Source organism: Aedes albopictus, chromosome 1 (assembly GCF_035046485.1).
Source record: "Aedes albopictus strain Foshan chromosome 1, AalbF5, whole genome shotgun sequence".
Taxonomy (NCBI): Eukaryota; Metazoa; Arthropoda; class Insecta; order Diptera; family Culicidae; genus Aedes; species Aedes albopictus.
This window is the reverse complement of record NC_085136.1, coordinates 331,886,685-331,902,009: the sequence shown is the minus strand read 5'-3', so window position 1 is coordinate 331,902,009 and position 15,325 is coordinate 331,886,685. Positions and strand designations below refer to the sequence as shown.

The 15,325-nt window shown below is 39.6% G+C and overlaps 1 protein-coding gene across 1 annotated transcript in view; it reads right to left on the bottom strand.

Moving 5' to 3' along the window:
- The window catches only part of LOC109404189 (collagen alpha chain CG42342), a 226,265-nt gene that overhangs the window by 116,108 nt on the left and 94,832 nt on the right, over positions 1-15,325 (bottom strand). The gene's annotated exons all lie outside the window — the stretch shown is intronic.

Sequence of the window (15,325 nt, the reverse complement as noted above, 5' to 3'; positions counted from 1 at the left end):
TGCTCTCAACTCTCTGCTCTCTATTCTCTGCTCTCTGTTCTCTGCTCTCTGTTCTGTGCTCTCTGTTCTCTGCTCTCTAATCTCTTCTCTCTGCTCTCTGTTGTATGCTCTCTGCTCGCTGCTCTCTGTTCTCTGCTCTCTGTTTTCTGATTTCTGCTCTCTATTCTCAGTTCTTTGCTCTCCGCTTTCTGCACTCTGTTCTCGGCTCTCTGTTCTCGGCTCACTGTTCTATGCTCTCTGCTCTCTACTTCCTGCTTTCTGCTTTCTACTCTCTGCTCTCTGCTCTCTTCTCTATGTTATCTGCTCTCTGTTCTCTGTTCTCTGTTCTCTGCTCTCTGCACTCTACTCTCTGCTTTCTGCTTTCTACTCTCTGCTTTCTGCTCTCTGCTCGTTGTTTTTGTGCTCTGTGCTCTTCTCTCTGCTGTTTGACTTCTGCTCTCTGGTCTCTGCGCTGTGGTTTCTGCTCTTTGAGTTTCACTGTTCTCTGCTGCATATGTGGTGTTTTGTCGTCCTCTGTCACAATGTCATTTTTTTCTTCCGTTGATATATCTGTCTCTGTCGCTCCTCGTCGCTCTCTCTTGTTCTCTATTGTCTTCTGTCATTCTGTGTCGCTCTTTGGCACACTTTCACATTTTTTATGTTCATTTCTCACACTTTCTTGTCATTTTCTGTTTCCCTTTGTTGATCTTTGCACCTATCTATAGCGTTGTGACGTTTTTGTCACATTTTCGCTCTCTGCTTCTCTGGGTTACTCTCTGCAATTCCTTTATGTAGCTTTTTGCGGCTATTTGTCACTATTAATAGATCTTTTCGTTGACCTCAGTCAATCACTACCGCTCACTGCCCTTATGTTATGCTCCTTTCCACTCTCTTTCGCTTTTTGCCAATATTTTTAACTCGGTGTTGGTCTATGCCGCTTTTCGTAAACTTCTGCTGCTCTCTCTCTCTCCAGCTCTCTGTTACATTTTATCACTCTCTATAGTTCTCTATTACTATCTCTCTCATTTTGTCACTCTTTTTGACTATTTAGGATCTCTCCGTCCTTTGTCACTTTCAGTCTCTGCCCTTCGGTTACTGCTCTTTGTCAATCTCTGTACTTCTTGTTGTTATCATTGCTTCTCTGTCGTTCTGTCTCGCTCTTGTGGTTCTTTGTCGTCTTCTACCACACTTTGCTACATTCTGTCACTCTCTGATACTTTCTTTGTTACTCTTTTAATACTTTTGTCGCTTTTGGTCATTGTATATGCCTCTCGATAATACATCTAATCACTGTTGCTCTTTATTTCACTCTGTTGCTCTCTATTGTACGTTTTTGTTGCTTTTCATTGTAGATCTTTGCTTCTCGCTGAAGCTTTGTGATTTTGTTTTGTTACTCTTTGTCGCTTTCTATCTTTTAAAATCACATTCTACTTTTACTCTTTGTAGATCTCAGCCGTTTGGTTGCTCTCAGTTACACTCTTTCGCTCTCTATTACATTCGATATTCTCTGTTAGTTTTTATAGATTTCTGACGCTCCTAGTTGCTCTGTGATGCTCATTATCCTTCTCTGTCACTTTTCGTCATTTTCTTTTACTGTATGGCCTTTTATTGTCGCTTTTGTTAGTCTCCTCTTCTTTGTTACTGCACATTATTTTTTGTGAACCTTTGTCACTTTTCATCACTCACTTTTCTCTCTAATGCTCTTTATCAATTTCTGCCACTCTTATAACGTCATTCGTTGGTTTGTGACTCTCTTTCGCTCTGTGTCACTTTCTGTTTCTCTCTAATAATTTCTATTTTTCTCTGTTATTATCTGTTACTATTTAGCTTTCTGTTGGTCTCTCTCTCTCTCTCTCTCTCTCTCTCTCTCTCTCTCTCTCTCTCTCTCTCTCTCTCTCTCTCTCTCTCTCTCTCTCTCTCTCTCTCTCTCTCTCTCTCTCTCGTACACTTTGTCCCTGTTAGTCGTCAAAATATGACTCCGTTGCTCTTCGAAACTGTCTCTGTTGTACTGTACTGCTCTCTGCCTATATTTTTCTCTCTTTATTTCTCTCCTTGTTTTTCTCTTAATTTCTCTCTCTTACCCCCAAGAGCCATTTTCTGTGGCTCTTGTTCACAAACTACTACTACTATCTGTCATTTATTGTCGCTCCCTGTTGCTCTCCGCAGTTGGGTTGATCTCTACTCTTCTCTATCGATTATTGACTCTTGCGATCTTCTTCCGCCGCTCACCGTTACTATTTGCGCTATTCGTTAATTTTTTTCCTTGTTTTATTTTTCCACTCTGCATTGCTCTCTGGCTCTCACTGTCAATCTTTGCAATCGGGTTGTTTCACTCTTTGTCATTCTCTGTAATTCTAAGTCTCGTTTTTGCGTGTTCTCTGTAGCTCTCTGTTATGTCTCATTTCAATTTGTTCTTCTCTTTGGTTGTCTATTGTAGTAGGCAAAGATGTAGGGTTAAGTAATATGTCAGAATAAAGCAAGTTCAAGCCTGAACCACACGTATTTCTCTTATGTTCCCTACACTATTAATTTTATTGGTCACGGTTTTCTGTCACTTTTTTTGCTATTAGTCACTCTTCGCATCATACTTAACTTTTTGTTGATCTCTGTCATTAACTACCGCTCGTTGTTGCTTTATGCTCTCTGCTATCTATTTTCTGCTTTCCGCTCTCTGTTCTCTGCTCACTGTTCTCTAACTTTGCTGTCTGCGCTCAGCTATCTGCCTGCTGCTCTCTTCCCCATTCTCTCTGTTCTCTTCTCTTTGCTCTCTACTCTCTGCTCTCTGATTTCTGCTCTCTGGTCTCTGTTTTCTGGTCTCTACTCTCTGTTGTCTGCTTTCTGTTCTCTGATCGCAACTTTCTCTGCTCTCAGCTTTCTGCTCTACTCTTTCCTGTCTGCTCTCTGTTCTCTGCTCACTGCGCTCTAACCTTTGCTCACTATTCTCTGCTCTGTTCTCTGCTCTCTGTTCTCTGCTCACTATGCTCTTTGCTCTCTGCTCTTCAATTTCTGCTCTCTGGTTTCTACGCAATGCTGTCTGATTTTTGCTCTTTGCTCTCTGATCTCAATTCACTCTCTTTTTCTCACGATCAATCTTTTTGTCATATTTAAGGACAAGATATGGTATACATAGCTCAAATTTTCTCGAGCACAAATCTAAAGAATCGTCAAACGTATCTGGCTGAAAATGTAACTTGATGCTTGCTTCCGCACAGTAAACATTGAGTTACATTTGAGCTTTCCATTCCATTTGACGGTTCTCTAGTTTTGCGCTCGAGAAAATTCTAGCTTTGTACTCCAAATACCTTGTACTTGATTGCATTCAGTTGAAATTCGTCACTGTTTGTCGCTGACCCTCTTCATTGCTCTTTATCGCTCTTATATGACTCTAAGTTGCTCGTTTTCGCTCTCTCTATTTGTATTTCTCTTGGACCGTGATGGTTTATCTTGCAGTCTTATGGACAAACGTCTTGAATCCGGGTTCAACAGTGCACCAGAACTTCCAAAAGACTTACTGAACATGATGAATCACAAATCGTAGTTATGAATAATAAATGAAGTTACCGTGACACGCGTAGACTTTAGGATCTAAACTCAAGAACAGTTTGGATGACCTAGGATATCCCGACTGATCTGATACTATCTATAGAAGACTTACTGGTCGTGATGGAATACAAATCGTAGCTTTGTATAATGAAGGAAGTTACCGTTCCACCCGTAGACTTTATGATCTAAACTCAAGAACAATTTGGATGACTTAGGATTTCTAGAAAAAAAAATCTGTATCATATTCTACCCTTTCTATGCTAATGAGTACCAAAACCACAGAAATACCTAGAAAGAACTCTATAATAACGCTTGGGAAAATTCTGGATTCAAAGGGTTCAACTCTTCTAGTTTCCAACAATCCGTTACATTACGAGCTCATGATGCTCTCACTGCTCAAAACTCTTTTCGACAAATATTCCACGTGTAGGCTCACCAGCGCTTAAATCTAAATCCTCGCACTTATTGTGACTGTATGACCGTTTAATCTTCCCACTGATGCTCATTAATGTCACTTCTAATCCCTTCCGCGCCGTCCGGTCCACAGCACACCACTGAACGGGGCTCCACGACCGTGGAACCACGTCACATTGTTCACTTTCGCCGCAGGTCGCGTCAGCCGGTCGGTCCCATTCCAACAAGTGCGAGCATAAATTAAAGCGTCCTCCCGTCTTTCTGCCTGTCTCTACATATAATGATTTCACGCGTGGGAGCTTTTAATGATTCTCACCTTTCGCCCTGTTCCTAGTTGGTGTGTGGACCTTTGGCAGCTGGCAGCAGCGGGTCGGTTAGACGGTCACATTGGGACCGTCCATGTCATATCACAGCCTTAACCTACACTCGAAGTTATTCTCATGTTGGTTTCACCCGATAACTAGATTGATAATGATTCCGTAATGAATCCAATAAGTCTCTTTCAAATTGTTTTAACTTCAAACTTTCTTGATTGAAGTTGAGAAATCATTATCATTTTAATTGTGACTAGATATAAAAAACGTATTTGAGTTTCTTAGTAGTTAAAAGAGAGTTTTTCTCAGTGTAGTGAGAGCACTGGGATGTAATTGTTTCCGGATGTCACCATTACGGCGCTACGTACGGCTAAGGCAAAACGCGGACGGAGGATCACGCGGAAATTATTTGAGCGCTGTCAGGCACGTTATAATTGCTAACGAGTTTTGAACGAGAGTGACTCTTGACAGTCAGTTTTATTACGGATAACCCCCTGCGCGTACGCGTCTCATCTTTCGCCCACCCGAGCTTTCGGCGAGCACTCATCCCCAAAATGAAAAGTGCGCTCATTTCCAGCTAGATGCATAACTATCTACTCTTCTCCGGGGCAAGTCCGTTGAAGATAGCGAGAAATAAAACGCAAACAGACTGTATAAAATTTCAAATGTCATCTTTTTTTATCTTGATGATGCGACGGGAAGAGGATAATACTCGTAAAATGACATACTAACCCCCTCTTTTCCCGGAGGGGGCTTTCCAAGCACTACTCCAAAGGAACAGTCTGTTTCTCAAACTCAAACGGTGAATTATCGCCTGGTTATGAACCCCCGAATACCACGCCATTCTTGATCCGTCATAACTCACCAACCTTCGAGGTAAGGGAACCATGTGGCAGCCGCCAGGTAACTTGCTACAGCTAACACTCACGAACAGGTGTCATAAACGACGACGCGGCGCGGAGAAAAGTTATGATAATTCAAGGAGTTAATGACGAAGCACTTTTTCGCTTTTCTCCGGGAGTACCTCTAGCGGGGCTTTTCTCTGGTGGGAAAAACAAAAGGTTAAGAAGGGCAAGTTCTAGGAGGTTGGGTTGTTCCTAGCTTTCGTAGAGTTTTCCAGGTTGGTCGCTATCTTTCAGAGAACATAAACTATGCACATCGGAAAAGCCGCAATTTATGTGCCGTATGCTTAGGTTTCGTTCACTGTTACATTTGGTCACTTCCAGCGGGACACCCGGAACCGATTCCATGTCACTATCGGTTGTCTCAAATATGGTCTGAGACTATTTCATTGCTAATTGTTCAGCAGGTTACCTAAAATGCCGCGATCTAATGTATCGCATGTATGCGATTGGTTTACTTTTACATTTGACCACTTCTGGTGGGACACCTGGAACCGATTCCGGAACACTATCGGTAGTTTCTAGTGTGGTATGAGCCTATTTTCTTGCTAACCATTAATAAGGTTATACAAAAGGATACGATTTAATGATGCGACACATTATGCATGAGTTTGGTTCAAGTTTGTATTTGGATACTTCCTCCGGCACACTCGGATCTGGCTCCGGCTCACTACTGGTTCATATAAAGTCTGAGACTATTTTCCTGCTTATCGTTCATCAGATTATCGAAAATGCCACGGTTTTATGGCTTTGTTGCATTATCATAACTGGTCCCTTCCTAGGGCAAAGGTCCGGAACACCTAGATGACCAAAATTCCTGAACGTCTAGACTGATTTGAACCATTTTAAATGGGAAACAATGGGACAAAATTCTCCATCGAATGGACCATCGGTCGTTTAAGTCAGTTGATATTAACTATCTAAAACTTAGGCGACCTTCTTGTACACATGCACACACACGCACACACATACATGCACACAGACATCATCTCAACTTGTCGAGCTGAGTCGATCGGAATGTAAGACTTACCCGACTAGATGGGAAAAACAAAATCATTACATGTTGTGTTATTTTGATACGATGATTTTTGTAACATCGGTTGTTATAAAACATATATGTACCATTAGTAGTAAAAATAACAAAAAATCCAACAAAACTTGTTCCAATTAAAACACACACATAACAAGTTGAGATATAATCATAAAAAGATAATTACAAATTTCGATAGATTAAATTTGTGAAATCATAACAAAATAATAACAAGTTCCGTTATATATTTTAGAACAAATCTCTTGGCTCAAGTGATAAAAATAACAAAAAATATTTGACTTTTTGCGACAATTCAAAAAATTTAATAAATTCTGAAATAATTTTGTTGCAGAAAATATAACAAAGATGGCAATGAACGTGTTACGAAATTGTGTAATAGGCAATCGTATTATGATGTATAATATAGCAAATGTTGTTCTACATCTGTTTGAATCTTGGTTTGAATAAACAAAACAAGTTTTGTTATAATGTTGCTACTGATAATACAGGGGATAGACAAAATGATCGGGACAGGCAAAATTTTCGCTTTTAAAAAAATGTTCAACTAGCTGTAACTTTTCGAAAAGTGCATCAAATATTTTCAAATTTTTACTGTAAGTTCTTCAACTAGTTGTGTATCAGTGGACAAAATTTGGAAAAGATTGGACAATTCTTCACAAAGTAATAAATATTTTTGGAAAAGATAAAATTATCCGATAGCCAACTTTGAGCTGTTATATCTCCGGATTCAATGAGCCGATTGCAATGAAATTTTGACCATTCATGACTTATATAATGAATTCTGGAAAACATTTGACTTAACTTGAAATTTTTAACAAGCGCAAAAGTTATAGCGATTTTATTTTTTTCACGATTTTTTAGTAAATTGGTCTATTTTTAATATGCATCCCATTACTTTTTTAATTTATTGGCGGCTATGTTGTTACTTTCCTTCAAAACGCATTTATATATTAGTCAATTAGAGGGAAAATAAATAAACTATAATTTGCATCTTGAATTTGGTAACGATGTTGATTTTTTGGATAATTTGGTGTTTTATTAGAAAAATAATCTAATCGTTATAATTTTCTACCGTGTTAAGAATATTAAGTTAAGTCAATGGTTTTTCATAGCTCATTATATAAGTCTTAAATGGTCAAAATTTCATTGCATTCGGTTCATTGAATCCGGAGATATAATAGCTCAAAGTTGGCTATCGGATAATTTTACCTTTTTCAAAAATCTTTATTACTTCGTGAAGAATTGTCCGATCTTTTCCAAATTTTGTCCACTGATACACAACTAGTTGAAGAGCTTACAGTAAAAATTTGAGAATATTTTATGCATTTTTCGAAAAGTTACAGCTAGTTGAACATTTTTTTTAAAGTAAAAATTTTGCCTGTCCCGATCATTTTGTCTATCCCCTGTATAACATATGTTAATATAACTTTGTTATGGTTATCCACATGAAAACATCCTTACAACAGAATTATATCAACTTCTGTTATTTATAACAACAGTTGTCATTGTTATGATCTTGTGATGAGCCGAGAAAATTTTCCCGACCGACCAATCGACCGACTAACGAGAATTCCCAGACAAGTAATTTGCACGTATAATGCAGTTTGATTCCATGTTAATGTACCTTTAAGGGCTGTTTGCAGTTCAGAAGTAAATTTTTGGATTATCTTGATGCATGGGAAATTCTTTGCCTGAATTACCCAAGAAACCGTTTTTTTTTTCGATCGCAGTACGCAGTTGCGAAGGAATGACAAATCAAATTGCAGTCGCCGTGGAAAGTTTCTGTCAGGAATCGGTCAAGAACTTTCTTGAGCGATTTCTTTTGAATACGAAACTCAGCTTTATGCGATAAAGTTGCATCGTATTAGATCAAGTGGAGGCGCTATACGTGCATTTATTGACGGAAAAATAATAACACTATATTACTTGAAGCGTTATCTTATGCGATGCACGGTGTGCAATATTGCGACACAATATAACATGTTATGCGACTAAATAATATTAGAAAACAATTTTTGCCACCTATAAAACGATCTAATAACTTTTGGGTTGTCGAGCCACACTTCACACTTAACACCACTACTACTTATAGAACGGACTGATTAATTATCATGACATCCTAACTTTTTTTTATTCTTCAATCAATTAACCTAATAGGGCACTGCATGAAAATCTCTCCTTCTCTTTCACTCTTACAGAAATTTTGTAAACAACAAGGCCACGAAACGTCAAAGTCCCATACAAAATCAAAACAGTGCAGTGCCCTATTGACAGCTCTATTGTCCACTAGGGCACTGCGTGAGCGATTCCAATTGGAAGCTATACATACACTTCGTAAAGCGCCTAAACATATTTTATTCCAATTATACTATATCCAACTGGTTGCCGTTGCGCTGCTTTCACTTTCTACCCTATCATGGTAGAATGATAAGCACGAGATGTTGATGTGTGGCTGTTGGTTGTACCTGTTTCCAGTCCGATTGGGAGTCCATAATGGGTTGCCGTTCGCCGATGTCCAAGTATCCGGGTTCATTTGAGCCATGGGCTCAGAAGAGGGTTAGTGTCAGCTGCTCTCAGGGGGAAAGAGCAACTGACGAAAGTGCCGGGGCTGGGATCGAACCCATGACCATCTGCTTATGAAGCAAACGTGTAGCCACTACGCCACCCACCCGGCATGTTGGTAGGCTTAGGCGCATTCAATTTATCGTGAATATTGGGATTGCAAAAATATAAAATTAATGCGCTTCGAAAATCGTGAATATTATCATCTTGGAATGTAATAAATCATTTTTTTTTTATTTATCTGTATTAACGAGATTTTTAGCCGTAGGCTAGATCTTCTCGGGACCCACGCTTTACTTCCCTTCCGAAGGAAGAACTCATATTTTGCGAGTTTGTCGGGAGTGGGATTCGATCCCAGGTCCTCGGCGTGATAGTCAAGTGTTCTAACCATCACACCAGGTCCGCTCCACTAATAAATCAATTTGTTATTTCAGTAAAACCATCTCGAATCACAGGAAAACTCAGCTGAGAGAAATTATTTATGTGAGCATGTGTTGGAAATGGAGGAAAACTATCAATTATTTGTTTGAGCAAAATTAACTATTTTCCGTTCACGTCTGTTAATTCTCCAATATGGCGACGACCAGAATTAGCGAAAATAAAACAGAGCAAGTTTACTTTTATGATGACCGCAATAAACCTAGCAGTGTCGTAGTTTCTGCTTTTCCACCAACAGATGTCGTTACTAATCGAACGGATCGCCATCTGTTGAGTGTTTGAACAGTTTTATTGTGGTAATAATGAATGCCAGAAGGTTTATAAATCGGAGAGTTTTGTTTGCTCTTAAATTCTGGCTTTATGGATATCTTCAAGTATACTATAAAATATTTCATCAATGGTTTTCATAAAAGTAGTTATCAAACTGTCAATTTTCAATTACTGCTGTAGTTAAACCCTGATAAAAATCAAACAAAACCAATCAGCAAAGGAATTGTTACTTGGGCAGGAACACTTTTTAGAATTGCTTCAAGAGTTCCTCTTGGAATTTTCTCTGGCGAACTCCTCCAGAAATTAATCCAGTACTTCCTACAGGGACTGTTCAGGGATTCTCTTAGGAATGCCTCTAGGAATCGCTTCCGGGATTCCGAGGATTCCATCTGCAATTTCTCCAGGAATTGTTCCAGGCGTTCCTCTGGGAATTGCTGCAAGAATTCCCCTTAAAACTCATCCAGGGATTCCTTCAGAAATGCCTCTAGAGATTCCTCCAAAAATTCCTCCAGGAATTCCTGCAGGAGTATTTCTGAGATTTCTCCGTTAATCTCTTACAGGCATTCCTCTAGGATATTCTCCAGGGATTTGTCCAAGAAATTCTATAGGGCTTTATTCGGGAATTACTTCTGTGATTCTTTCTGGAACAACTTATTTTAAAAATTCCTCCAAAGGTTCTCCCAGGAACTCTTCTTAGGATTCCTTCAGGAATTCCTTCATGCATTATTTAAGGAACTCTTCCAGGAATTAATCAGTACTTCCTCATGGAACTGATTAGGGATTTCCTCAGGAATTCCACTTGAAATTGATTTCGGCATTCCTTCTGGAGTTCCTTCAGAAACTCTTCTAGGAATTGCTCCAGAATTCCCACAAGCATGCCATCTGCGATTTCTTCAGGAATTATTCCTGGTATTCCTCACTAGATTCATCCACGAAATTCTTCATGAACTCCTCCAGGAATTTTTCCAGGGATTCCTCTGGGATTTCTTGCAGGAATTTCTCTAGAGATTCCTCTAGGAATTCATCTAGAGATTTCTCCAAGAGTTCCTGTGGAGATTCATTCAGGAATTCCTACAAGCATTTCTCTAGCTAGGATCCTCCAAGGATCCCTTTAGGAAGTTCTACAAGATTTTTTTCAGCGATTCCTCCGAGAAGTCCAACATATATTGCTTCACCAATTGCTTCAGGGACTTCTCCAGAAATTCCTCCAAATTCTTCCAGAAGTTTCTACTGGGATTGCTTCAAGAACTCTACTTGGGGTCAGAAATCCATGCAGGCATTCCTCCAGGATTTCATCCAGGAATTTCTCAAGGATCTCCTCGAGGAACTCCTACAGGAATTTCTACAGGGATTCCTCCAGAAATTTTACCAGGAAGTAATCAAGGAATTCCGTCATAATATATGTCAGCAATTCAGCCAGACATTTCTCCTGGAAATATTTCAGAGATTCCTTCAGAAATTCTTCCAGAATTTACTGTAGGTATATCTTCTAGAACTTTGGCAGGAATTCCTCCAAGAATTCTTCCACATTTTCCTCAGGAATTGCTGCAGGGATCCTTCTAAGAACTCCGCTAAAAACACCTCCAGAAACTTCATCAGGGATTTTTCCAGAGATTTCTCCACAAATTTCTCCAAGGATTGCTCCAGCAAATCTTCCAGAAATGTCTCTAGAAATTTCTCCCAGGGTTCATCTAGAGATTTCTCCAGTATTTCATCCAGTAATTGTTGCAAGAATTTCTCCAAAGATTCCTCCAGGAATTCATAAAGACAAACCTCCAGGAATTCCTCCAGGATTTTATCCAGGAATTTCTTCAGGAACACCTCTAGGAAATTCTCCAGGAGTTACCCCAAGATTTTTTTCAGGAATTCCTCCAGCAATTTCTCTAGGAATAGATCCAGGAATTGCTTCTGGACATCCTTCAGAAATAATGTCTGCCATTTCTCTAGGAATTTATCCAGAAAATCTTTTGGAGATTTTTTCAGAAATTCCCAGGAAATTCTCCAGGGTTATCCTCAGGATTTTTTCTGGGATTCCTTCAGGCATTTCTCTAGGAATTTCTTCTGAGATTCCTTCATGAATTGCTTCTGGAACTCCTCTTGGGATTATTCCATGGATTTTTCCAGGGATTTCTTGAAATCCTTCTAAATTTCTTCCAGAAAATTCTCAAGAAGTCCCTTTAAGGATTCTTCCAGCAAATCCTCTAGAGATTTCTTAAGAATCTCTTCCAGGCAATTCGCCTGGAATACCTTCAGGAAATTTTTAGGGATTCCTCCAGGTATTCCTCCAGGAGTCCTCCAGGAGTTCCTCTAGAGATTCCTCCAGGGATTTGTTCACAAATTTCTTCAAGGATTTCTCCAGGGATTTATTCCTTCGAAGATTTCTTAAGGATTTCCTCCAAAAATTTCGCTTAAAATTCCACCAGGATTTTCTCAAGGGATTTTTTTCAGAAACATAAAAATAATATAAATCTCCAAGAAATCCTCTGAAGATTCCGCTAGAAACTTATCCAGTATTCTTTTTTCAAGAATTCTTCGAGAGATTCCTCCAGGAATTTCATCATGGATTTCTCCAGGAATTCCTCCAGGTATTTATCAAGGAATTTTTCCACGAACTCCTCTAAAAATTCCACTAAGAACTACCCCAGGAATTTCTTCAGGAATTCCTCCAGGATTTTTTCTTAGGAATTGCATCTTTCAGACTATGTTTGCACTTCCTCTAGGGAGTCCTTCAGGCATTTCTCCAGGAATTTCTCCTGAGAATCCATCAGGAATTGCTTCAGGAATTCCTGCAAAGATTTCTCCACGAATTTCTGCAGGGATTGTCCCATGCATTTCTAAAGGAAATCCTTCGCAGATTTCACCAGAAAATGCTCCAGAAGTTCCTACAACGATTCTTCCAGGAAATCCTCCAGAAATTCCTATCCTCCTTGAATTTCTCAAGGGATTTTTTCAGAAATTTCTCCAGCAATTCCTTCTAGAATTCCTTTGGAGATTTACCCAGGATTTTTTTTTCCAGGGATTCCTCCAAGAATTCATCCAAGAAATTTCTCCAGGAATTCCTGCTGGGTCTCATCCAAAAATTCTTCCAGGAATTTGTTCAGAAGTCTCTCGAGGCATTCCTCCAGGATTCTATCTAGAGATTTTCCAAGGAATTGCTTCAGGGATTCCTCCAGGAATTCCTTCAAGGATTTCTTGAAGAATTCCTCCAAGTATTCCTTCCGAAATTTCTCTAAGATTTCCTCCAGGAATTCCTCAAGAGATTTCTTTTGTTTTTTTTTCTAAAGATACCTCCCAGAATTTCTCCAGGAATTTCTCCAGAATTTCCTACAAGCAATCTTACAGAAATTTATCTAAGAAGTGTTCTAGGATTTCCTCATGAGATCTCTTCAGATATTTTCCTAGGAATTCCTCCCATAATTTATACAGGAATTCCCCCAGATATTCCTGTAGGAATTGCTCCAGGGATTAATCCAGGTGTTTCTTCAGGGATTTATCCAGCAAGTCTTCCGGGGACTGCTCCGGGATTTTTCCCTGGGATTGCTTTTCAAATGATTTCTTCAGAAGTTCCTCTCAGGTTCTCTTTCAAAAATCATTCAGGATTTCCCTCGGAAATTTCCGAAATTCTTCTATCATCTTTTCAGAGATGTACCCAAGAGCTTCTCCAAGATTACCTGATGATTTTTTTTTTTAATTATTTCAAGAATTTCTGGAAGAAAAGCTCTAGCGAATCGTATTGGAAGATCATTTTAAAAGGACTCATGCAGAAGAGTTCGAAATTCCCAAAAGAGCTATTATTTCTCATGTATGTATTGTAGACACTGAGAAAAAAAAAACAGAGTAAAATAATGCACGAGCAAATAAAAACCTTACTCTTCCAGAATATGGTCACCGCTACCAGAACCACGTTGATTTATGTAGATCAGGCGAGCATTTTTTAACGTATTGTTCAAAATACAAAAGAGTGGCTGCTGGAGGGCTAAATAATGCTTTTAGATTACAATGTTATTATATTCAATTTCAGCGTATTGCGTTGAGTTATAAAAGCTAGTAGGTACAAATTTGCTAAGGGTGCTTGACACCCCCCCCCCCCCTCTCTGACAGTAAGGCTGGCTAGGCCCTTGATCGACTCTCTCTTTTTCACTCAAGGGTTAGATCGCGTTGTTGTACTTTGTACAACACGTTGAAAACAATTTCGCTTCTTGATTTATAGTCAAAATATTTGCTTCATCTGCGATTTCTTCTTTTCGGAATAGGCTGTTCTTTCTAGTTGCATTGTTGAAAAGTTCTTTGAAAGACGAACTATCAAATTTGATTTCAAAGATTGTTTTTTTTTATAATCATTAGTTGTTCTTTCGAGTTGCACAATTATATGGATTATAATTATTGGCAGACAAACTGCTAATTCTACGAAGACTTCTTCTCCAATTTTAGAATTGGCTGTTCTTTGAAGTTAAACAGTAACGGGATTGTGTGACGAACAAGCAGCCAAACCTGCCATCTAGAGTTTTTCTTTCTTGAAATTTTAGGTAGTTTTTTTTTCACAAAGATTTAACTGCACTTGTTCTAAGCCTAGAGAGCTTTCGGTCTAAAAACCAATCGATTTATTTAAAGACTGAGAATATTTTTTACATTTTGCATTGTACTGATACACCATGGAGTTCAATGCCTCTACATCAACCCTGTCGATAATAACTTAAAGAAATTCCCGAATTCAGAAGTTCAACGGAAGGAGTAGTTGATTTGTTTCACCAAGAATTTCCCTTCTTTAAATCATAGGCTGTTCTTCTGAGTTATTTTGTTTCGCTGATAATTAGCATTAAAGCTGTCATATGATGAATCGAGATTTTCTGTTCATCGGTAGTCCTTCAAAGTTATTCTGATATAATGACTGAAATCATCATAAGTTTTAAAATAATGCGACACGTCAAACCGTGGCATTTTCGATAACCTGATGAACGGTAAGCAGTCTGTCTTAGTAATAGTCTCAGACCATATCTGAACCAATAGTGTTCCGGAACCGGTTCCGGGTGTCCCGCCGAAAGTGGAAAAGTATAAAAGTGCAGAACATCAAATCGCGGATCTTTATGTAAACTTATGAACGATTAGATTTGGGACTGGTAGTGTTCCGGAACCGACTCCGAGTGTCCCGCCGTAAGCGATCAAATGTAAAAGAGAACGATACTCATACATACGACACATCAAATGGCTTCTCAGGTAACCTGATAAACGGTTGACAGTGAACAAATCTCTCATTTTATTTGAGAAAACTAGTAGTGTCCCAGAACCGGTTCCAGGTGTCCCACAGAATGTGGAAAACGTAAAAGGGACTCAAACCCATGTATGCGATTGAAACTATCTTTGACCCCGGGAGTCAATCGCTCCAACCCAGAGGGGGGCGGGCCTAAGCCCCAAGCAGCTGGTCTGAGCCTAGGCCGCTTCCGGAGTGGGCACACAAGGCCGACTTCAAACTCCCGGGTCCCAGGGCGTTTAGCAAGGAGGGGTTTTCGGAAGGTGGAGATTCCTATACTAAATATTTACCTTTTAAACGCATAATATAAACGACTAATAAGTTACCGGCACACGGCTAATCTAGTTGTGGGTAGCTCGGGTGCACGTTGAACGGGTTGATCGTAGAGCCAGATGATCGCGGATACTGCTTGCGGTGTTCGGGGATCTACGGAAGTGGCACAGGTCTGGTGGCCGCCAGCCCTCCCTGCTCCTTCTCGTGGCCTTCAAGAGGGGGAGGTGGGGGGGGGGGGGGTGGTGGGGGTTGCAGGTTGTTGTTCATAATGATGATGCCGTATGTGACTGAATATTCGGCTAACCTTCACGATGAATCAGTGATCAGGTGT